We start from the raw sequence: 26,264 nt of genomic DNA, 5'->3' as shown, positions 1-26,264 counted from the left end.
TCACTACAGGATGCCTGTGCAGTACATCCTTGGGGGCTGGGATTTTCAAGTGCTCAATCGGGCTCAATCTGAATATGACACCCCTGGTGTTCATTCCTCCACGAGAGACAGAGGTAAGCATGCCACTGGCACATAACAGCCTGGGAATGAGGGCGGGATTGGGACCCATGTTTCTCCCAGACTTCATCTAGAAGGTGCTAGGGCCCAGTGACTGCCATTCCCAGTGGCAGAAGGGGGTCTCTTTGCTGGCTCAGTCTTTAGTCGAGATGGCAGATTTGGGATTCAGAGAGGGCAGACTGAAGGTGGGGCAGGGCTGGGTAGAGACTGGTGGGAAAACCAGAGGCACAGGGGTCTGAGCAGGGTTGCTTTTTTGATAATACTCAAACACAGGAATATTCCTGGGATAGATCAGCCCTTCCCAAGAGAGAGGGAGTTAGAGCCCCCCCAGTCTCAATCACTTGACCAAGAAACCCTTTGGTTCTCATATCATGTTTTTGGATAACTAGATCTCACCGTACTGTCCAGTTTTGAGGCAGGACTTTTAGAAATCCTGAGTCTTTGATAATGTCAGGGGATCCTCAGTATCAGATCATTCTTGAACGTCCTAATTTGGTGCATGGTCAGTAACATCTAAGACTGCCATGGTGTAGGACAAATTATCTTTAGAATCATAGCAGGGTGGGATCTGTTCTGAGAGTCTTGATTATTACATGTGAGCTTTGATCACCCGTGTGCCCACCTGCTTCCCTTTCTTGGGTGGATCTTTGCTAAGGAATGCTTAAAATTAGGGGTGTCTTGTCTTTTTTTTAAATTTAATTTTATTTTATTTGTGAACATACTGTACAGAGGGATACAATTGCATGGGCAGGATAATGCGTACATTCCTACCATGCATTGCAGCCTCCTCCTTTGTTTACCCATCACATCACTTCCAGGCGTAGCCCCTCCGCCCCAATCCCAATCCTTCTCTTTCACCCCTCCCCCCCCGTCCCCCTCACTGACGTTGTAAAGCTTGTTTTGGACATGAAAACTTGTACTTCTCCTTGTTGCAACAGGTCCACCTGTATCCTTAAACAACTGGTTTTTCCCCATCTCTCCACAAGTTATAGTGACATCAAATATAGTGAAAACAGGGGTTATACTGTGGGGGAGGGACATACAAAGCAACAAAGAGATAATCTTATAAATATGTTAGAAACACATGCATGAAAGAAAAAAAACATTAAAATACATATCTAAGGGTTCATTTTCCTGACATCACATTATCTGAACTTTTCTGCTTGCCTCATAAATATACTAGATATTGCAAATAAGGGAAACAATGGGACCTATGTTTCTTTGGGCCTGGCTTACTTCACTTAATATAATTTTTTCCAAGTTTTCCCATTTCCTACCAAATGGGGCAATGTCATTCTTTCTGATGGAGGCAGAGAATTACATTGTGTACACATACCACATTTTCATAATCAATTCATCTACTGAGGGGCATCTGGGTTGGTTCCAGATCTGAGCTATGGTAAATAATGCTGCAATAAACATAGTGGTGCTGGTAGCTTTAGTGTGGTCTTGTTTGTAAACATTTGGGTAAATGCCCAAAAGTGGGATTGCTGGGTCATAGGGGAGTTCTATGTGAAGTCTTTTGAGGAACCTCCATACTGCTTTCCAAAGTGGTTGAACAAGTTTACATTCCCACCAACAATGAGGTAAGGTTCCTTTCTGTCACATCCCCTCCAGCATCTGTTGTTGTTAGAGTTCTTGATTTTTGCCGTTCTAACTGGAGTGAGGTGATATCTCAATGTTGTTTTGATTTGCATTTCTTTTATGGCTAGGGATGTTGAACATTTTTTCATGTGTCTATTAGCCATCCTTCTTTCTTCTTCAGAGAAGTTTCTCTTTAAGTCTTTCCCCCACTTATTTATTGGGCAGTTGTTTCTTTGAGGATTTGTTGTTGGGGGGTTTAATTTTTTGAGTTCCAAGTATATTTTAGATATGAGACCCTTGTCCGTTGTATGGCTAGTAAAGATCGTCTCCCAATCCGTGGGCTTTCTATTGATCTTGCTAGCAATGCTATTTGCCCTGCAGAAGCTCTGCAACTTTATGCAATCCCATTTGTCCAACCTTTCTTTGATTTGTTGTGTTTCCGGGTCTCTATTCAGAAAATTTCGGCCTGAGCCAAGGAGACCTAGGGTTTCTCCTATTCCATCATGTAATGTTTTCAGAGTGTCTGCGTATAGTTCAAGGTCTTTGATCAATTTGTAGTTGATTCTGGTGCAGGGTGATATATAAGGATCTAGCTTTAGTTTTCTACATGTAGTTAACCAATTTTGCCAGCACCACTTACTGAAGAGGCTGTCTTTCTTCCATTCTATTTTTTTAGCTCCCTTATCGAAGATTAGATGGCTATAGGTCTGTAGGTTCATTTCTGGGTTTTCAATTCTATTCCATTGGTCCTGAGGTCTGTTCTTATGCCAATACCAAGCTGTTTTGATTATTATGGCCTTATAGTAGAGTTTGAAATTTGGTATTGATATTCCTCCAGCAGTGTTCTTTCCGTTGAGGTGTGTTTTTCTATTCGGGGTCTTTTATTGTTCCATATGAATTTTTGGATTGCCTCTTCTATTTCCTTGAAGAATGAGGTTGGAATTTTTATAGGTATTGCGTTGAATTTGTAGATAGCCTTGGGAAGTATTGCCATTTTCACGATGTTAATCTTTCCAATCCAGGAGCATGGGAGTTTTACCATTTTCTAAATTCTGTTTTGATTTCCTTTTTCAAGATTTTAAAGTTTTCATCATAGAGGTCCTTCACTTCTTTGGTTAAGTTACTTCCTAGGTATTTTATTTTTTGTGTGGCTATTACAAATGGAGTTGCTTTCCTAATTTCAGCCACACTTTTCTTATTGTTGGCATACAGAAAAGCCATTGATTTTGGGCTGTTAATTTTATAACCTGCTACTTTGCCAAAGTTTTGAATCAGCTTGAGTAATTTGGGAGTGGAGTCTATGGGATTCTTTAAATACAAGATCATGTCATCTACAAAGAGGGAGAGTTTTATTTCTTCTTCCCCTTTTTGGATCCCCTTTATGTCTGCATCTTGTTTTATTGCTGTAGCTAGGCATTCTAACACTAGATTGAAGAGAAATTGAGAGAGTGGGCAACCTTGTCTTATTCCTGAGTTAAGAGGAAATGGCTTCAGTTTTTCACCATTGAGTATAATGCTGGCTGTAGGTTTGTCATATACAGCCTTTATTGTATTGAGGAATGATCCATGGATTGCTAATTTTTCCAAAACCTTCATCATAAAGGGGTGTTGGATCTTGTCGAATGCTTTTCCTGCATGTATTGAGATAACCATGTGATTCTGATTCTTGCTCCTGTTGATGTGATGAATTATATTAATTGATTTGTGTATATTGAAACAGCTTAGCATCCCTGAAATGAATCCTGTTTGATCGTGGTGTATAATTTTTTGGATGAATTGTTGAAGTCGATTGGCCAAAATTTTGTTGAGATGTTTTGCATCAATGTTCATCAAAGAAATGGGTCTATATTTCTCTTTCTTTGATGAGTCCCCGCCCGGTTTTGGGATGAGGGTTATGATGGCTTCATAGAATGTGTTCGGTAGTGAGCTTTCTCTTTCAATTTCATTGACGAGTTGGAGTAGTATTGGTGTGAGCTCAACTTTGAAGGCCTGGTAAAATTCTGCTGTAAAACAATCTGGTCCTGGACTTTTCTTTGCTGTGAGGTCTCTTATTGCTTTTTCTATTTCAATGCTTGATATGGGCCTGTTAAGATAGTTTAACTCATCTTGGCTTAGTTTTGGCATGTCAATATTTGCTAGGAAAAGGTCCATTTCTGTCAAGTTCTCAAACTTATTAGGATAAAGTTTTGAGAAGTATTCCCTTATAATGTTCTGAGTCTTGGTTGTTTCCGTGGTGATGTTTCCATTCTCCTCTCTGAGATTATTATTTTGCGTGTGTTCTCTTCTTTTTCTGATAAGATTTGCTAAGGGTCTGTCAATTTTGTTAAGGTTTTCAAAGAACCAACTCTTTGTTTTGTTGATTCTTTCTATAGTTTTTTTGGATTCTAATTCATTTAATTCTGATTTAATTTTGATATTTCTTTCTGTCTATGGATTGGGGCTTATCTTGCTGCTCTTTTCAAGATGGTTTACATGTGTCATTAAATTGTTAGTTTCAGATCTCTCCCATTTGTTGATGTAGGATCTCAGAGCTATAAACTTGCCTCTGAGTACTGCCTTTGCTGTGTCCCAGAGGAGCTGGTAATTTGTGTGTTTATTTTTGTTGAATAGCATGAATATCTGAATTTCCTTTCTAATCTCTTCCATGACCCACTCATGATTCAACAGTGTGTTGTTCAGCCTCCATGTGATACCGGACTTTCTTTGGTGGCTTTTGGTGTTGAGTTCTAATTTTATTTCCTTGTGGTCAGAGAGAATGCAAGGTATAACTTCAATGTTTCTGAATTTAGACAAGTTTGCTTTGTGGCCTAAAATGTGGTGTATTTTAGAAAACGTTCCATGTGCTGCTGAGAAGAACGTGTATTCTGATGCTGCTGGGTGAAATGTTCGGTAAATGTCTGTTAAGTCTAGTTGATCTATGCAGCTGTTTAGATCTGCGGTTTCTCTGGTGAGTTTTTGCAGAGATGATCTATCTAGTGGGGAGAGTGGTGTGTTAAAATCCCCAACAATTAATGTCTTTGGATCTATATGGGATTTGAGGGAAAGTAGTGTTTCTTTGATAAATTTGGGTGCTCCATTGTTTGGTGAATAGATATTTATAATTGTAATATCCTCCTGAAGGAGAAATCCTTTAATTAGTATGTAGCAACCTTATCTCTTCTCATGAATTTTAATTTGAAGTCTATTTTATCTGATATTAGGATTGCAACTCCCACCTGTTTATGGGGGCCGTTTGCTTCGTAGTTTTTGTTCCAGCCTTTAACATTAAAAATGTGTTTGTTTTTATGGGCAAGATGTGACTCCTGCAGGCAGCAGATAGAAGGGTCTTGTTTTTTTAATCCAACTAGATAGTCTATGTCGCTTAATTGGAGAGTTCAGTCCGTTAATGTTAACAGATAGGACTGAGAGGTATTTGGTAGTTCCTGCCATGCTATGCACCTTCTTGGGGGCTTCGAGAACTGGGTTCTTCCTATGATTCTTGGATTCTTATTTTGGGTGCAGTTTCTTGGCCTTCATTGTGGTCTTGTTGGTTTTCTATGTGTAGGATGTCTTTAAGAATCTTTTGTAGGGCTGGTTTGGTGGACATGTATTGTTTCAATTTTCTTTGCTATGGAAGTTTTTTATTTGGCCTTCAGTTATGAGGGAGAGTTTAGCTGGGTACAGTATTCTTGGTTGATAGTTGTTTGTTTTTAGGGCATGGCATACATCATTCCAGTCTCTTCTTGCTTTGATTGTCTCTGCTGAGAAATCTGAGGTGATTCTAATTGGTTTTCCTTTATAGGTGGTTAATCTTTTCTCCTTGGCAGCTTTAAGGATCTTTTCCTTGGTCTGAGTTGATCCTGTGTGTATTATAATGTGACGGTGGGATGTCCTATTCTGGTCTGGTCTATTTGGGGTTCGAAAAGCTTGTATCTGACTAGGCCTATCTTTTTGTATGTTTGGGAAGTTCTCTGCTAGGATCCTGTTAAACGAATTTCCTAGACCATTAACTTCTGTTTCTAGGTGCTCCTCTACACCCATTATCCTTAGATTAGGCCTTCTGATCGTGTCTTCCAGGTGTTGGATAGATCTATCATATTTCTTGGACTTGTCTTGGATGGTTGTATGTTCTTTCTCTATAATATCTAGGCTGTCTTCAATCCGTGAGATTCGATCTTCTGCATGGTCTAACCTGCTTTCAAGACTCTCTACTTTGTTTTTTTATCTCTTTTCCTTCTAATTGGTCAGCTTTGATGGCTTCAAATTCTTTGTTGAAGCTCTGTTTTAGGTCTAGTATGAATTTCTTTACTTCCTTAATTTGGTGTTCAGTGTTTGTTCTCAAATCACTTAGTTGATTGGTTATGGTTTCTTTGGACTCCCATTCCTTCTGTTGGGTTCCATTCAGCATTCCCTTTGTGGTCTCCCTGACTTCCTTCAGCTCTTTGTTAATGGATTCCATGAATGCCTTTAGTGATCTTTGTGTATTCTCTACCTGGTCTCTCAATACCTGTATTACTCTTTGTTTAGCTTCCTCCCGTTCGTGGGATTCCTGCAGTTCTCTTTGAGTGTTCTCTGCCTGCTCATGTCATTCCTTCCTTTCTCTTTGAGTATTCTCAAGTTGCTCACGCAAATCCTGTATCAGTTTTTGAGTAGCTTCCTCACGCTTATGATATTCCTGTATAAACTTCTGGGATGCCTCCTCTCTCTCCCTATCACGCTCAAACAGAGTCCTTTGTAAGTTGTCAAACTTCTCATTTATCATGTTTGCCAGCAGTATTTGTATAGCTATTTGGGAACTCTCCTCTGGATTATTCATTATCTGTTCTGACCCCTGATTATCAATATTGGGAGTTGAGATATCCGGATTTGCCACTTTTCTTGTGTTTTTCCTGCTTACTCTGCCCATTTGAGATGAAAATAGCACCAGTTTTGTGCTAGAACACTATCTTACGGCAACCATCAACCAAAGTTTGCATTTGTACAGTCAATAGTCTACAGGTACAATCTAGTTCAACAGATACATCTATTCAACATCAAACAACTATATGTTAATGGGCTTCGAACCGCATAGAAGAATTTGGAAAACCAGAAATTATTAGGGTTAGGGAGAGATGTGGGTAAAAAATAGGAATAGATTGGTGTGGGGAGGCACAGGGAGAGTTAAGTATGTCCTAATATCAATGCAGGAAATAGATTGGGTAGGATGCAAGTAGAGAGACAGAAAAAGAAGAAAGGGAAAGAGAAATGAAAAGAGACCAGAAAAAATTAGAAGCATAAAAATTAAAGTTATTATGGAGATTAAGAGACAATCTATTTAGAGAGGAATGTGAGTATATTGAGAGAAGGGTAGGGACATCGAGGAGATGTGAAAAACTTAAAAAAATGCTTAAAATATTATATAGGTATAAAGAGGTAGTACTGCTATTAAGAAATTTAAGTCTCAGAGGTTTTGAATTGAGTAATTAATTTGTGGATTAAGTGTGTCCACAATGGGGGATAGGGTTTACTAGTTAACTATGGGTTTATCTGAGGATGTGCAGGACAAGAGTTAAGTCACATAAAGAAGAACAAAAGAGAGGGAAAGGTGAAAAGTATCAGAAAGGGAGAAAAAAAGATCAGAAGTTCAGTAGAGCTAAACAAAAAACAAAGAGATAATTAAAAAAGAAAGAAAAAGAGAAAGAAGACAAGAAAAGAAAGGAAAACGCACATTCACGTATTCCTAAAATAAAAATTATCAGGGGAAAAAAAAGTTACTGGAAAACAATTTTTTTTCAAAAAAGGCAAAAATTAAAGATTAATAAAAGTTTTAGAAAAGAAAAATTTATATATATATATAAGGTATCAAAAAAAAAGAAGAAGGAAAAGAGAAAAAAAAGAAGAAAAAAAAAAGGTCTTTGATTTATTTTTTATTTTTTTGGGAGGTGTGGGAAGAATCCTGTATCTCCCTTGTGTCTGTGACCAGCCTCTTGTTGGAGTCTCTGGTCTGCTTGAGGTCCTGTGGCTTGATTGGTTTCTTAAGTCAGTTTGTTCGAACAGGCAGAAAAATGCTCTGCTTTACCCAAAATTTTGAGATCCCCTTCCCAGTTTAGTTTACTGGGAGGGTGATCTGCTTTGAGAATCACAAAAGAGGGGGATGCAGTGATGAGGCTAGGTTCTGGGTAGAGTTGAGGTCTTTCAACAAACAGCAACTTTTCCCTGGGGCTATTTTGTGAAAACCTCACAGAGCCCAGCCTAGAGCCATTCTCAGAGTTTCTGTTTTTCAATTGATTGTGGAGGCTGCTAGAGGGAGGGGCAGCTTCTGGCTCTGGTTACCCAGTGAGGGAAGCGACTCCTATGGCTGGCGCCTGAGCTGTGTGACTTTTCCCTGGATGGAGCTGAGTCTGGCAGGTCACTTCGCTGTTAAGTTCTTGTGACCTGCTAAATGACTCGTTTTATTCCAAGGCCTGAGTTGGAGCTAGCAGCTCCACCGAGCTTTGCGGTTATCCAAGATGGAGATCACGGGTGCTGAGGGGGGAGGGGTTGCCTCCCCTCCTCTGCTCCCTGAGAAGGAGTGAGGACCTCAATCTTCTACTCATGCCGAGTCTTGGTTCCTGGGTCGTCTCTGGTCTGCAAGCCGCAGGATGAAGATGTCCGTTCCTTGTCAGTTCTTGCTGGTGTTGAGTAGAATCCACTCGCCAGCTGTGTCTGACTCCTTTGTCCTGGGTTCTCTGTGACTCAGGTATGGCTGCGGCCGCAGCTGCGAACCTGCCGCCGCTGCGGTTGCTGGCAAGCGCTCAGATGTGTCTCCTTGCCTTGGCTTCCCCTCTGTTGCCTAACTCTCTGTCCTGTGATGGCACACTTGGGGTTATTCTCTGGCTTAGGACTGTTCACTGGAACTCTAAAACTGCTTTCTATTCGAGAGCTTTTTCAGAATCCAGTTTCTCCGCCATCTTCCCAGAACAGAGGGTGTCTTGTCTTTTATGCTCCAAGATAGGACTCTAACATTTGAACCAGAGCTTTACTTCTAGCTTTTTTGGGTTTAATTGGAGATAAAGAGTTCTCATGGACTTGTGGCCAATTGTGGAATCCATCTGCAGTCTGCAGATCTTAGTCTCCTAAGGGGATAAGATGACATGCATGGAAAAGTATCTTTGGCTGGGTGCCAGTGGCTCATGACTGTCATTCTCGGTACTCAGGAGGTGAGATCTGACGATCACAGTTCAAAGCCAGCCTGGGTAAGAAAGACCCTGAGACTCTTATTTCCAACAAACCATGACAAAACCAGAATGTGTGCTGTGGCTCAAGCCTTGAGCTGAAGAGCTCAGGGACAACACCCAGGCCCAGATTTCAAGCCCCACAACCAAAAAAAACAAAGAAAGTAAAACATCTTTACCTGCAAAATGTGGAGGTGTGTGTGGGGGTGCTGTGGTTGAGAGACCAGGTGCTGGCCTCACTGTACAGACATTTCTAAGGACTCCCCAAGTTTTCCCCAGTTTGAAGCCACAGTAGGATGGGCAGTGCCTTACCAAGAACTCCAGAGGACGAGGCCTTTGGCAGGCAGTGATTGGGTGAATGGGTGCAGAGATCGGATTTTTGTGCCTGTATTCTCTCCATTGAAGGATGGATTTGGATGCTGAGTGTCAAAGTTTGAAGTCAAGGGCTGCAAGAAGTTCGTGACCTGACAAATTGGGTTTCCTCTGGGTATATGAACGTGGCTAAAGCAGGGTGCTGCTGGTGGCTCACAACTGTCATCCTAGCTATTCCTAAATCTGAGATATAAAGACCACGGTTCATGGACAGCTAGGTGATACTTCATATCCAATGAACCACCAGAAAACAGGAACTGGCACTGTGGCTCAAATGGTAGAGTGATCATCTTCAGCTGAAGAGCTGAAAGTCAGTGTCCTAGCCCAGAGTTCAAACCCCATGACCAGCAATAAACAAAGAGGTGGCTTAGTTTTCAACATAGCAGTGCGTATGGTAGGAAATTCCATGCTGGGTTATGAGACATTCAAGATATGTTAGAGGCTCAATGTTGTGTCTACAGTTGGACTGAGTAAGATAGTGCCATCTTCTCACAGGTCAGATATGATCCGAATGGAGGGAGTTCGTGGTTCTGTTCTCAGGAACCGCTGAGGCCTTGGAATGTCCGTGTTTGTGTGTGTGTGTGTGTGTGTGTGTGTCTGTGTGTGTGTGTGTGTGTATTTATGTGTCTGTGTGTCTGTGTGTCTGTGTGTCTGTGTGTGTGTAATTTTCCCTCATCTTTCTCTGTCCCCTTCTTAGGTGCCTGTCTTCCTCTTTCTGACTTCAGATGGTGCCCTTCCTCCACACCGGCCTTGCCTTTAGCTCCCTATCAGGATCTACAATGAGTCGTATATTGCCAGGGAAGTGGCGCTGTAGCTCAAGTGGTAGAGAGCTTGCCTTGAGCTGAAGAGCTGAGGGACAGCGCCCAGGTCCAGAGTTCAAGCCCCACGACCGACAAAAAAAATCCCGTAAATTGCCAGTGGCCTGTGTTCCAGCTTTTATCTGGGGCACAAGTCTGGCTGTCCAAATATTTGGCTGCCTCCAGCGGATACTGGTACAGCAGTGCCAGCTGGCATAGGTTCTCCCATGCCTCAGAGGGAGGGCCTCAGTCATACGATGTCCTGTCCTTTTCCTCAGCTTGGCCTCTGAAATCCCTCTCAACACGAAGGCAGTGGAGTGGGGATTGCGGGATTGCTGGTGGCTCTGGCCAACTCAAGCTTGACAACTGACTGAAGGCCACCTGAGCAAGGAGGATCCAGGGCTACATGGGAGGTGAGACCATGGTGGCTTGGAAATATTGGTCGGTGTCTAGGAAAAGTAAATGTACATTATCACAGGAAAGTCTATCTTCTGGCCATAGCTGGGCCTTCTAGACCATTCCAGATGCCCAGAATACAGAGGCACAGACTTTAGATTCCAAGGCCAGGGAGCTGGGGGATGACAGACTGGTATGACCAATATCTCAATGTTCTAGGGTATTAGTCTTCACCTGGCTATGCCCCTCCCCCCTAGTGTATGTTCACTTCTTAACCCAGTGTTGGCCACACACTGGCCACATGTGGCAGTACTGTTGAAGTGGCGGAAATGGAGGTGAGATCTAGGATGACCAAAATCTGGGTTTATGGCCTGCGAGGCTGGCAAAGGGTGTCTTAAAAAAAATCTTTGAGCTGTAACTCAGGGCCTAGGCACTGTCTCTGAGCTTCCTTTGCTCAAAACTAGCATTCTACCACTTGAACCACAGCTCAACTTTCATCTTTTTAGTAGTTTAGTGGACATAAGAGTCTCATGGACTTCCTGCCTGGGCTGGCTTCAAGCTGCCATCCTAAGAGCTCAGCTTCTTCAGTAGCTAGGATTGCTGGCACCTGCTAATGATGTTAGTGTGTGTGTGTGTGTGTGTGTGTGTGTGTGTGTATGTGTGTGTGTGTGTGTGTGTGTGTGTGTGTGTGTGTGTGTGTGTGAGTGTGTGTGTGTGTGTTTACTGGGACAAGAACTCAGAACCTAGATGTTATCCTTTAGCTTGATTGCACTAGGTTCGTGCTGTACCACTTGAACTGCAGTAGCTCAGCTTCCCAGCTTTTTGGTGATTCATTGGAGATAAGATTCTGCCCAGGCTAGCTTTGAATCTTGATTGATCCTCAGGTCTCAGCCTTGAGTAGTTAGGATGACAGGCATGAGCCATCTTTGCCCAGCTGACAATGGCCTTTCTCCACAGTGAACTTGGAACTTCTGAAATCTTCTTTATTTTTTCTATGCCTGTACTGGGGCTTGAACTCAGGGTCTGGGCTCTGGTCTCTTAACATTTTCCCTCAAGGCTTGTACTCTACCACGTGAGCCACAGCTCCATTTCTGGCTTTTGGTGGTTCATTGGCAAGAAGGGTCTCACTAATTTTCTTCCCCTGAGCTGGCTTTGACCCAAGATCTCTGATTTCAATCTCTTGATTAGCTAGGATTTACAGGGGTTGAGCCATGGTGGCATTGGGTAGAAGCTTTTCTTAAGCAAGGGTTCTTCCCTACGTTTGCCCTGACTCCTCCATGCAAAGGAGGCCTATGAAAAATAGGTTTTCAGCCACAGGAAATGGCTGGGGTACATGGTGAAAAGTCAAGCTAATCTTCCCCTGGGCCCCATTCTGGACCGTACCCTCTGCCCTACGTGTGATTCAAGTACAAACCTTGACCCAGCCTTGAGTGTTCAGCCAGACTTGTCTGAAGACCCAGAACCTTCATTCCCTCCACACCACCTGCTCTTCACCACACCTCAGGACCTTTGCCCATGCTGTGTACCTTCTGCCTGAGGCTCTCTGTCCTGTTCCACATCTTAGAACTCCTGTGGAATTTTGGCACTAGTTATATCACCTCCTGGAGCAAGTCCTTCCTTCCATTCTCCCTCTTTTAAAAAAAAGTATTGAGTTCCTAGAGATGGAACTTGGTAGGCTGACTGGCAAATGCTCTATACTGGTGTGTGTGTGTGTGTGTGTGTGTGTGTGTGTGTGTGTGTGTGTGTGTGTGTGTGTGTGTGTGTGTTTGTGTATTTCTGTGTTTGTGTGCCAGTCCTGGGTTTGAAATTAATGACCTGGATGCTATTCCTGTGTTTTTATGCTCAAGGCTAGCACTCTACTACTTGGAACCCAGCTCTACTTCTGGCTTTTTGGGTGTTTAATTGGAGAAAAGATTATCATATAGACTCTCCTGCCTGCACTGTCTTGCAATTATGATCCTCAGATTTCAGCCTCCAGAGTAGCTAAAAGTATAGGGGTGAGCCACCAGCACCTGCCATCTCCCTCTTACCTATAACCTCGGTCCTCCTCTGAGTCCCAGAAGAGTATGTCTCACCAAGCTCACATTTTTTTTGCTAATCTTGGGCTTGAACTAAGGGTCTGGGCATGTTCCTGAGTTACTTTTCCTCAAGGCTACATTCTATCACTTAAGCCACAGGGACACTTTTGGTATTTTCTGTTTATATATTACTGAGGAATCGAACCTCGGACTTCATGCTCTCTAGGTAAGCACTCTACCACTAAGCCACATTCACAGCACAAGGCTCACTTCTAACAGGATCTATGAGGGTGGGATTTCAGGACAGAAGTCGCTGGTCATTTTATATCTTTGCCAGGATCTGGGACCAGCCTGAGACTCGTCAATGAGGAATGATGAATGAGTGATAGCCACCAGGCCCCAGAGATCTAGGCTCACATCCTACAGAGGGATAGGAAATATGGAGCCAGAACCTTCCACAACTCCTACAGCCTAGGAACTGTGGTCTCTGTGGAAGCAGTGGCTGGCTGCCTGATGTCCCAATGGAACACCTCAGCCAGAAAATAATACACCCGTTGCATACACCAGCCCAGGCAAGCCTTCAGGGTTTCATTTATTAAATGGCAGAGAAGGATGCTTTGTTCAAGCTACTGGCTCATACTTAGTACTCTCTGGGGGCTTTTCCCAGCTTACCCAGGTTGGGTGTCTGGGCATGGGCAACCTGCTGAAAGCCCATCGTCCATACATCATCCATCTATACACAGAGAAATGGAGTTACTGAATTATTTTATTTCTTTGGCAGGTATGAGGTTGAAATATGAGACTGGGCCCTATCCCTGATCTCCTTTTGCTCAAGCGTAGAGCTCTGCCCTTGAGGCACAGGCCCAACCCATGGGCATATTTTCCTGTGATCTCTTAGAAATAAGAGTGTCTAGGACTTCCCTTCCCTGGCTGAATTCAAATTGGCATTCTCTACACCTCAGCCTCCTGAGGAGCTAGCATTAAATACAGGAGGCACTGACACCTGGCTTTCTTTTCTTCTTGTTTTTTTTTTAAATCATGACAATCTGAAATCTTCACAGTGTTATTCCAATTGTTTACATTTGAAATAAATCATCTAGGCCTAGAGTTAAAATGCCAGGACTGCCACCCACAAATGGAGGGAGATCCTGACAAACTCATTCCTATTTATGTGAATGCTAATGGAATGTTATCAAAGTAATCAAAGTAATAATTATATTTGCGGTTAATTCATGATTCTATTTTAAAATGCCACAGAAAAATTATTGAACTTAAATCTTCCATTCTAGCACCATGGTATGATTCCTCTAATGGAAGGATATTGACTAATTTTTAATTAATGGTTTTATAAGTATTCAGCCATTATATTTCATTAAATGGAGACATAACTTAAACTAATAATTGGTAACTATATATATAATTTCATGATATCCTCACATTCTCTCTCTAAGTGTATGTATTGGGCACTATTGTGGCTTGATCACAGGTCCTCAGAATTTCCTGGCAACTCAGTTTGCCAGAGGATGGTGAGCTAAGACTGTGACCCCATTTATGGATTGGGCATTCTAGGCCATGAGTTGAAATCCAAGCAAAAATTTATTCATGGAGTAAGAAGCCACTTTTGACACATTTTTTTTTCCTGAAAAATATCATGGGTCTCAGTATGATATATAATCTATATGCAAATATATCCTGTGTGATAGGATGTAATAAATGAAATGTTATGTGTGTAATAATACTAAATAAATAAGTGTAATAAACGTCATACTCACTAAACCCATGCATGTAAATAAATCTCATATATGAATATTATTTTTTTCAGTTCTGGGGCTTCTATTCAGGCCCTGGGAACTGGTCTAAAATTTCTTGTCTTCATGGACGGTGAGCTTCCCCTTCAACCACAGTGCCACAGAGTTACCCAGACCCAGAGTTCAAATCCCAGGCCTGCCACAAAAGTGGTGTCAATTCCAAGCCAGGGCTTTTTTTTTTTCCTTTGGCCAAGCACAGGGCTTGAACTCAGGTCTTGGCATCTCTGCCATAGTTGACCCTTGGATCCTTGGACCCAAGTTCAAATCTCGGGGTTGGCAAAAAATAAAAAGGAGAAGGATAAAACAGAGAAGTTCAAGAAGGTGGTTTTACATTTTTCCCCTTTGCATTCTGACCATCCTGGGCGTAAATGAAAAGGCCCAGAAAGTGTACATGATCTTGCGTGCTGATGTTTGGCTGTCTATTAGGGAAGCCATAACCAAAACTTCAACTTAGGCCTGGAGGTAGAATCCTGGGATTGCCACTAATGATTGTTGAGAGATTATAAGAAATGCATGCCAATATACGTCTATACAAAGAGAATGTTATAAAAGTAACAATTAAATTAGTAGTTAGTGTATGAGTATACTATAAAATTATACACAATAATTATACTACTTTGACTAATTTTCAATTAATACCTTGTTATATATTCAACCATGATACTTAAAACTTGAAGGAATAATTTATTTGTCAATAATTACTAGTAATATATGTAATTTCATAATATACATACAACTTTCTCTTGTTTTATACATATGTATACATATATATGGATATATATATATGTATATGTCAATCTACATATTTATCTGTTTATACACTTGTCACTCCTGGGGTTCAGTTGTATAGTGATGGCTTGTACATACACAGCCCTGTATTCGATTCTTCACTACCACATGCACATAAAAATCCAGAAGTTGTGCTGTCACTCAAGCAGTCGAGCACTAGCTTTGAGCGTAAAAACATAGGGACTGTGTCTAGATTCTTAATCAAGACCCAGGACTGGCACCAAAATACGATTGAATGTTGTGACTGCAACTCTATAAGTATAGGGCTTCAAATACCTCATCACAGAGCAAGCCATGAGTCTGGTGCTGACAGCTGCCATCTAACCTGACTTAGCCAGAGGTATGCCACTGCAACCCAGCTCCACAGAACCACATGCTGCTGGCTTGCTCACCCCTGTCATCCAAGGTATTCAGGGGCTGAGATCTGACACTGATGATTTTAAAACCCAGCCCTTGCAGGATGTCTGTGAAACTCTGTGCTGTGGCTCAAGCAAAAGGTCTTAGGACAGTACCCCCAACATTTTAGTGCAATCCCTATGGCTGACTCCCTCCCCCCAAGAAAACCCCACCAATTTCAAACATTAGTTGTGAACTTTGTGCAGTTTGTGATGTGTTTCTGAAAGAATGGTGATACTGATGAAAGCACCCTAATACTAATGACAGCCTGTGGGATACAGCTATGTGATGAGTTCTTCCTGAGGTGTTGGGTCCTTTGTGTGGTGCTGTGTGCTGTGTCCTGCTCAGGATGCTATGTGCTAAGTCCTTCACAGGGTGCAGTGTTCTGAGTCCTGCATTGGGTGCTGGGTGCTGTGTGCTGAATAAAGAGTGTAATGTGTTTTGTCCTTCAAAGTGTGCATTCTTTCATCTTGCCCTTGTAATAGCTCCACAACTTGGATGATTAGGCAAACAAGAATACTGAGGCTCAGATATGTCCCCATGGCAGGGACAAAATTATGTATTACTGAAGACTAGTGAGTTTTCTACTGCAGACAATTGTTTTGTTTTGTTTTTAGTCGTGAACCTTGAACTCAGGGTCTAGGCGCTGATCCTTACCTCTTGGACTCATGGCCAGCACTCCACCACGTGGAGCCAAGGACCCCTTGCAGCAGAGTGCCACAGCCTATGGTTGGATAGCCAACGTCTGTCATCCTGGCTTCTCAGGAAGCTGAGATCAGAGTATCTGGGTTCCAAACTATCCCAGACAAAAGATCCCTTGAGACTAAGAAACGTGAAGTGGAAGCTGGGTGCTTGTGACTCATGCTGGTCATCCTAGCTACTCAGTAGTAGGAGATCTGAGGATCATGGTTCAAAGCTAGCCTGGGCAGGAAAGTCCTTGAGACACTTAGCTCCAATGAACCACCAGAAAACCGGGGGCTCAAATGGTAGAGCACAAGATTAAATCTGAATTGCTCAGGGACAGCACCCAGAACCAGACTTCAACTCATACAACTGACAACAACAAAAAAGACATAAGCAAACTAACAAACCTGAAGTAGAGGGCTGGGAATGTGCCTTAGGGGTAGAGTGCTTTGCATACAGGAAAATCTAGGCTTGATTACTCTGGACAACATCACTAAGAAAAAGCCTCAAATAGCTCTCTGTTTCAAGTAGGAGAGGGCAATCCTTATACAAGAGAAACTAGATACAGTGCTCATGTCCTGTGTTCAAGCTCCAGGACTAGTGTATGCACATACACACTCACACGTGCGCTCGCTCACTCACACACAAACACACACAGAGAGTAGAAGTGAAGCTGTGACACAAAATGGGAAAGCAGTAGACTTCTGCCTCTCAGGGCCCAACTAGGAGAGGTCAAAGGTTTCAAAACCTGATGAGCTTCACCAGCGCTAGATGACAGGAAACTTTGTGATATCTGACATGTTCCAAAGCTTCCAGAAAGCTAGGAGAGGCATCATAGACCCATCGTCGCAGGTTATGAAACATTTAATTAGGTTCCGTGCCCTAGTTGTCTGCCAGAAGGACTCCTGAATTATATTGAGCCCTGTATCTGAACATCAGAATATAGTCTCACAAAGGCAGGATACGTTGCTTGTTACACAGCTGTACAGGATTGAGGCCTTTTGTCTGCCTGTCTAGACAATGAGAGAGACTTCTTCCAGCAGGACTGGGGTGCAAAGCAACCTTCAGGCTATACTGAGAGCAGTGAGGGGAGCCCTGGAACATGCAATGTCATAAAAGCATTCTCTGTGTTATGAACTCATAGTATTAAATACAAATTTCCTAGCTTGGTGCCATTCATCATAGCTACTCTACTCTGGAGCTTCACCTGTAGGAATACATCCATACATAGACAAAGAGGTGGAGGTACAGGCTCTTTTTGAAGGGGCAGGTCCTGAGGTTGAACTATGAGCCTGTGCGCTGTCCCTGAGCTCCTTTTACTCAAGGGTAGTTAAGTGGGCAGAGCCCGATTTGCTTTACAATATGTAACTAGACCGTGGAAGCTTAGGTGCATGATAGTGTGTGACCTTGACAATGATTGGCTCCTCTTCCTCCCCTCCCATGCCACCTGCTCTTTTTTGGTTTAAAAATGGCTTGCTCTGTGTTAATAAACGAGTTTTCCTGCTTCAGTTGACTCCCTGCTTCATCTGATTGTCTCCCGGGATGAGGGAGGCTGGGGAACGGGCAAGTGGCCGCACTAACCTTTCCTCGGATGCTGTCCGTCTTTTGTGGGATGAGCGAAGACCCGACAACATGGTAGATGAGATTCCAACACAGCTAGCAACATCTCCTACTCTATCCAAATAGGTATTTATTAGCATACTAGCTTCAGCTTATGAATGGATGAATATTATGCCCCACCCCCACCCCGGGGCTCAATCTCAGATCCCAGGAACCCCCTAGCTCCTTATTTGCTCACAGGTTGGTATCCTCACCTACACCCTTTCGCCAATTGGGCCTGCTAAGCTCTGAGTTCAAATCCCAATACTGCATAAAGATTAATCCTAATGTGAGAAGCCCATTGATCCACCTGTTTTCCTGTCCTGTGAAAGTCCTGGGTCTCAGGGAGGCTGGAGAATTCTATATATGCAACTCTATAACCATAGGAATAAGTTGTTACCCGTGTTGGCACAGTTAGGTCTCAATAAAACACAAATGCATCCATGACTAAGACACACAATAAAAAGAGTAACTAAACTGAACTCATGATGCATTCCATACATATATGTAAATAGAGATCCTATGCGTAAAATAGGTGGGTACATTATTTTTTCCAGTGCTGGGGCTTCAATTCAGGACCTGTGACCTGGCCTGATATTGTAGTCTTCAAGGATGGTGAGCTTCCCTTTCCCCCACAGTGTTTTAGATTTACCCAGCTGTGACAGAAAAATGGTGCGAGTTCTGAGCCAGGTTGAGGTTGTATTATTATTATTATTATTATTATTATTATTATTATTATTATTATTATTATTATTATTATTGCCAAGGAAAGGATTTGAACTCAGTTTGTGCTAACTCTGCCTGAGCTTCAATCATCTCAGGGTGGTGGGCTGCCATGAGCCCATAGCCGATCCTGGGATACTAGGCCCTGAAGTCTTGCAGGAAAACACAGAGAGAGAGAGAGAGAGAGAGAGAGAGAGAGAGAGAGAGAGAGAGAGAGAGAGAGAGAGAGAGAGTAAGAGAGTAAGAGAGTAAGAGAGTAAGAGAGAGTCAGACAGACAGACAGACAGACAGAGACAGAGGAAAGCTGCGGGATGGATTTTTACATTTTGTTCCTTTCCAAGGTGACCATCCTGGGTCTTAATGACATGCCTACAAAGAGTACTTCACCTTGCATTGGTGAAGGATAGCGGGCTACCAGGGAAGACATAGGCCCATGCCGCAATGTAGGCCCTGAGTTCAAGTCCTGGTCCTGACACCTACCAATATGTGGAATTCCCAAGACACTCGTTCTTATGCATCAAAATACCGATGGGATGTCAGCAAACTCATGATTGAATGAGAAGTTTCTGAGTGCATCAGTCAGTCTAGTCTAAAATTAGATGCAATGATCCTAGGACGCTGATTGATCTTAATAGTCTATTAAGCATGAAAAGAATCTTATTCCTTCAATTGTGGCATAATAACTACCTAAGAGTTGGTAGGAACGTAGTTGATATACTTGAATCCTAGGCAGATGTCTCTGGCACTCTATACAAAATGTATTTACTGGTATATTACCACCTGCCTATCCATTTATGGCTATTTTGTCCACCCCTGTGGCTCGATCTCAGGGTCTGGGAACTGCCTGGCAGCTTCCTCGCTAGAGGTTGCCATGTTGACACATTCATTCATGAATTGAGTCTGCTAGGCCCTAAGTTCAGGTCCCAGCACTGCCAACAATTGGATCGTGGAGTAAGAAGTTGAGTGTAACACCTGTTTTCCTTTTCTCTGAGTGTCCTGGGTGTAAGACATGAAGGAGAACATGTCTACAAATCTATATATATGTGATAGGATGTCATCAATATAATAATAAATGGAATGTGTGTTTTCACAGTCAATAAAATAAGTGGTACATAAATAAATAAAACAGAAATACAATAAATAACCACAACACACAGGATATGGACTGAACATCTATAGGTAGGTACAAATCCTATCTTTACAATGTATATAAATAGTGTGTTTCTCAGGGCTGGGGCATGAATTCAAGCCTAGGGACCAGGCCTGACTTACTTGTCCTCAAGCATGGTGAGCTTCCTTTTCATCCACAGTGCTGCAGGGTTACCTAGACACTAAGTTCAAGTCCAAAGCCTGGCAGATAAAACGGCACCAATTGCAATCCAGGGAGATTTTTTTTTGCCAAGCAAGTTCTTGAACTCAGTTCATGGCATCTCTGCCTCAGCTTCCATCACCCTAGGCTGGGGTGCAGCCACTGTAACCAGAGACGATCCTGGGATCCTAGACCTCCAGGCCTTGCAGGGGGGGAGGGATGCACAGAAAATAAGTGGTGGGATGGCCTTTTTAAATTTTACACCATGACCATCTGGGTCTGAATGACACAGCTCCAAATGGTACTTCATCTTGTATTTCTGAAGGCTGGTAGGCTATTGGGCTATTGGGCCATAGTCCTGCAGGGACTAGAGTCGAATCCCAGTCATGTCACTTCTGGATGATGGGAGATCATAAGAGACTCGTTCCAATCTACAAGAATAACGATGGAATGTTATAATTGTCACGGTTGAATGAGTTACTCATGAATGATATTCGTATAAAATTAGACATCATGGTTTCAGTGGGCTGGTTGATTTTATATAATATGAAACATTAAAAGAATACTCTTTCTTACAGGGATGCAATGATATCAGGACACCGATTTACTTAAGAGTATATTTATTTATTTTTTTATTGTGAAAATTCTGTACAGAGGGGTTACAATTACATGGGCAAGATAATGAGTACATTTCTTATCAAGCATTGTAGCCTCCTATATTTTTTCTCCTTCCCATCCATTCCCATCCTTCCCCCACCTCTCCACCCAATCCTCCCCAAACCCCCTTCCCAACCCCACCCCTGCACCAAAGTTGTAAAAGTAGTTTTCAACATAACGATTTGTACATATCATTGAGGATGAAAACAATAACATTAATTACATGGAGGCATAATAATACCCAAGAATTGGTAGGAATATAGTCTATATAAGTGAATAATGGATAGACACCTCTGGCACTCAATAAAGATATATGTTTATTAGCCTACTACCATCTGAATGTCAATTTGTTCTTATTTTGTCAACCGCAGGGGCTCTATCTCAGGCCCTGGGAACTTCCTGTCAGCTCAATTTGCCCCAGGATGGCATGCTGACACTGACCCATTCATGAATTTTGCCCTGTAGGCCATGAGTTCAGCTGCCAGAACTCCCAAACAATGAATCATAGAGTAAAAAGCTGATGGTGACACATGTTTTCCTTTTCTGTGAAAGTCCTGGGTGTCATATATGAAGTAGAATACATATGCACACCTATATCCTATGTAATCAATGTAATCAATGTTCTATGTGCCATAATAGACAATAAAATAAACAGTCAATACATGAACAAAACAAAAATAAAATGAATAAATATACTGAACTCAATATGTACATACATATGTCTGTAAATATAAATCATATATTTAAAATATACATGAATAGGATTTTATCTAGTGTGGAGGATTGATTTCAGGCCTAAGGAACAGACTTGAATTTCTTGACTTCAAGGAGGCAAGCCTCCCCTTCCTACACAGTGCAACATATTTAACAAGACCATGAGTTCAAATCCCTGTCCTGACAGAAAAATGGCATCTCTATGCAATCTGACACCCAATTCTTAGGTATTTCATTCTGCCTCCATTTAATGAATGTGATTGTTTAAATGCTTAATAAAGTATTAACTAAAATCGATCAGTGTCCTATAATTGTGTATTATTTTATACTGGAATCATTCAAGAACTTCCCATTCAATCATGACATATATCACATTCCATTGGTATTCATATGGATAAAACGAGTTTCTTAGGATCTGCTGCCATTTGGAAGTGGCAGGACCAGGATTCAAACTGTGGGCTCCAGCTCCCACCACTTAAACCTGAGGATAGGGAACTCACCTGTCTGTTTAAGAACATCAGCAAGACCAATAATTAGGCAGGAACCACTGGCTGTCAGCAGTCCTTGATACCTACAAGGCTGTGAAAGGAGGGTCATGTTCAAAGTCAGCCAAGGCAGGAAAGTCCTTGAGACCACTGTCCAACGTAAGTGGCAACAAAGCCACAAGAAGAGATGTGTGTCTCACACTAGCCTTGATCAAATGCAGCTCACAGACTGTGCCCAGATCCTGAGTTCAAGGTCCAAGACTGGCAAAAAACAGACATACACAACAACTTGTACAGCCACCCAGGTAAAGCGGGTCACAATTTTGTCCCCAACTGAATTGGACAGAGTTCCTTGGGAAAGGGTCTGGCGAAGCCACTGTCATCTTTACTCTGCCCATTTTGCCTGTATCACAGGATTCCAGCCACAACCCCATTCTTTCATGGTTCTTTCTGACCAATGGGATTCAAGAATGCTGACCATGCTCATATTCCATGCTGCCCTGTAGCACCAGAATTCCCTCTATTGGTTGACACCACTACCTGCCATTGAGGAAAGTAGAGGTGGCTGAGTGGTGAGCAAGAGATTTGAGGCAACATTGGAGTAGGTTAGGATATTGACCTCTTAGTCACTTTTTGAGAGAAGAGAGGATTTCCCAGAGCCTGGGAATGTGGCCAGCCCATCTTTCCCATCACAGCTCTCAGATGTCTGAAACAAAAAGATTCCGTGAGAGAGCTGAGGACAAGAACTACTACAAGAACACCAGCAGAAGAATACTCCCATCAAATCTACAACATTCAACAAAACAAAGAACACGAAAAAAGGAGGGATGCTCAAGATCATCTTATAAATATGATAGAAACAATTGCATAAAAGGAAAGAAAAACAAAAAAAACATTTGAATACTTATCTTGGAGTTCATTCCACTAACATCAACTTATCTGAACTTTTCTGCTTGACTCAGACCTATACTAGTTATTACAAATAAGGGAAACCATGGGACCTATGTTTCTTTGGGCCTGGTTTACTTCACTTAATATAATTTTTTCCAGGTCTTTGTCATTCTTTCTGATGGAGGCATAGAATTCCATTGGGAATATATACCACATTGTCTTGATCCATTCATCTCCTGAGGGGCATCTGGGTTGGTTCCATAACTTGCTATGGTAAATAATGCTGCAAAAAAAAATAGTCGTGCTGGTAGCTTTAGTTTGGTCTTGTTTGTGATCATTTGGGTAAATGCCCAAAAGTGGGATTGTCGGGTCATAAGGGAACTCTATGTGGAGTCTTTTGAGGAACCTCCATACTGCTTTCCAAAGTGGTTGAACAAGTTTACATTCCCACCAACAATGCAATAAAGTTCCCTTCTGTCCATATGCCCTCCAGCAGCTGTTGTTATTAGAATTCTTGATTATAACCATTTTAACTGGGATGAGGTGGTATATCAGTGTTGTTTTGATTTGCATTTCTTTTATGGCTAGAGAGCTTGAGCATTTTTTCATGGGTCTATTGGCCATCCTTCTTTCCTCTTCAGAGAAGTTTCTCTTCAAGTTTTTAGCAAAGTTATTTATTGGGCAATTGTTTGTTTGAAGATTTGTTTTGGGGGGATTGAATTTTTTAAGTTCCAAATATATTTTAGATATGGGACCCTTGTCTGTTGTATGGCTAGTGAAAATGTTCTCTCAATCCGTGGGCTTTCTATTGATCTTGTGAGCTATGTCCTTTGCCATGCAGAAGATCTACACTTTCATGCAATCCCATTTGTCCAACCTTTCTTTCATTTGTTGTGTTTCTGCGTCTCTATTAAGAAAATTTCGGCCTGCACCAAGGAGACCTAGGGTTTCTCCTACTCCATTCTGTAATGTTTTCAGAGTGTCTGCTTTGACTCTGAGGTCTTTGATCCATTTGGAGTTGATTTTGTTGCAAGGTGATATATAAGGATCTAGCTTTAGTTTTCCACAAATAGTTAACCAATTTTGCCAGCACCATTTACTGAAGAGGTTGTCTTTCTTTCATTCTATTTTTTAGCTTCCTTATCGAAGATTAGATGGCTACAGGTCTTTAGGTTCATTTCCGGGTTTTCAAGTCTATTCAAGTGGTCCTGCGGTCTGTTCTTGTGCCAGTACCAAGCTATTTTGATTACTATGGCTCTGTAGTAGAGTTTAAAATTTGGTATTGATATTCTTGCACCACTGTTCTTTCTGTTAAAGCTTGTTTTTGTTATTCGGGGTCTTTTATTGTTCTATATGAATTTTTGGATTGAGTCTTCTATTTCCTTGAAGAATGAGATTGGAATATTGATAGGTATCACATTGAATTTGTGTATAGCCTTGGGAAGTATTGCCATTTTCACGATGTTGATTTTTCCAATCCAGGAGCATGGGAGTTTTTGCCACATTCTAAGTTCTGTTTTGATTTCGTTTTTCAGGTTTTTGAAGTTTTCATCATAGATGTCCTTCACTTGTTTGGTTAATTTCTAGGTATTTTATTTTTTGTGGAGCTATTAAGAATGGAGTTGCTTTCCTTATTTCAGCCACACTTTTCTCATTGTTGGCATATAGACAAGCCATGGATTTTTGAAGGATAATTTTATACCCTGCTACTTTGCCAAAGTTTTGAATCACCTTGAAGAATTTGGGAGCAGACTCGATGGGATTCTTTAAATGCAAGATCATATCATCTGCAAAGAGGGAAAGTTTTACTTCTTCTTTCCCTATTTGGAACCGCTTGAGGTTTGCATCTTGTATTATTGCTGTAGTTACGCGTTCTAATACTAGATTGAAGAGCAATGGAGAGAGTGGGCACCCTTGTCTCGTTCCTGAGTTTAGAGGACATGGCTTTAGTTTTTCACCATTAAGTATAATGCTAGCTGTAGGTTTGTCATATACAGCCTTTATTGTATTGAGGAAGGGTCCATGGATTCCTAGTCTTTGCATAATCTTCATCATAAAGGGGTGTTGGATCTTGTCAAATATTTTCTCTGCATCTATTGAGGTAACCATGTGGTTCTTATTCTTGCTCTTGTTGATGTGATTAATTATGTTAGTTGATTTGCGTATATTGAACCAGCATGGCATCCCTGAAATGAATCTTTTGATTGTGGTATATGATTTTTTGGATGAATTGTTGAAGTCGATTGGACAAAATTTTGTTGAGAAGTTTTGCATCAATGGTCATCAAAGAAATGGGCTATAATTCTCTTTCTTTGATGAGTCCTTGCCTGGTTTTGGGATGAGGGTTATTATAGCTTCATAGGATGAATTTGGTAGTGAACTTTCTCTTTCAATTCCATTAAAAATTTGAAGGAGCATTGGTGTGATTTCTGCTTTGAAGGCCTTGTAGAACTCTGCTGTAAAACCATTTGGTCCAGGGCTTTTCTTAGATGGGAGGTCTCTTGTTGTTTCTATTTCAATGCTTGATATGGGCCTGTTAAGATGGTTTAACTCAACTTGGTTTAGTTTTGGCATGTCGATATTTGCTAGGAAAATGTCCATTTGTGCCAAGTTCTCAAACATATTAGCATAAAGGTTTGAGAAGTATTCCCTTATGATGTTCTGAATCTTGTTTGTTTCTGTGGTGATATTTCCATTCTCATCTCTGAGTTTGTTTATTTGGGTGTGTTCTCATCTTTTCCTAATAAGATTTGCTGGGGGTTTCTCCATTTTGTTGATTTTTTCAAAGAACCAACTCTTTGTTTTGTTGATTCTTTCTATTTTTTATTCTAATTCATTTAATTCTGATTTAATTTTAATTATTTCTTTCCATCTACTGGATTGGGTTTATCTTGCTCTTTTTCAAGGAGGCTCATTAAATTTTTAGTTTCAGATCTATCGAATTTGTTGATGTAAGAATGCAAAGATATAAACTTGCCTCTGAGTACTGCCTTTGCTGTGTTCTCTTCTTTTCCTGATAAGATTTGCTGGGGGGGGGGGGTCTGTCTTTTTTGTTAATTTTTTCGAGGAACAAACTCTGTTTTTTTGATTCTTTCTATTTTTTTTATTCTAATTCATTTAATTCTGATTTTAATTATTTCTTTCCATCTACTGCATTGGGGTTTATATTGCTCTTTTTCAAGGAGGCTCAGCTGTCTCATTAAATTTTTAGTTTCAGATCTATCCAATTTGTTGATGTAAGAACTCAAAGATATAAACTTACTTCTGAGTACTGCCTTTGCTGTGTCCCAGAGGAGCTAGTACTTTGTGTGCTCATTTTTGTTGAATACCTTGAACACATGAATTTCGTTTCTAATCTCTTCCATGACTTACTGGTGGTTCAACAGAGTATTGTTCAGCCTCCATAGGTTACAGGACTTCCTTTGGTGGCTCTTGGTGTTGAGATCTATTTTTTCCCTTGTGATCTTAGAGAGTGCAAGTTTTAACTACAGTGTTCCTGAATTTGGAAAAGTTTGCTTTGTTACCTAAAATGCAGTCTATTTTGGAAAATGTTCCATGTGCTGCTGAGAAGAACATGTATTCTGATGCTGCTGGGTGAAATATTTGGTAGGTGTCTGTTAAATCTAGTTGATCTATGCAGTTGTTTAGGTCTGTGGTTTCTATGTTGAGTGTTTGCCGAGTTGATCTATCTAGTGGGGATAGTGGTGTATTAAAGCCCCCGACAATTAATGTATTTGGGTCTATATGAGATTT

Source organism: Dipodomys merriami, unplaced genomic scaffold (assembly GCF_024711535.1).
Source record: "Dipodomys merriami isolate MVZ:Mamm:240054 unplaced genomic scaffold, mDipMer1.0.p SCAF_1529, whole genome shotgun sequence".
NCBI lineage: Eukaryota > Metazoa > Chordata > Mammalia > Rodentia > Heteromyidae > Dipodomys > Dipodomys merriami.
Note: the sequence above shows the minus strand (reverse complement) of the source record.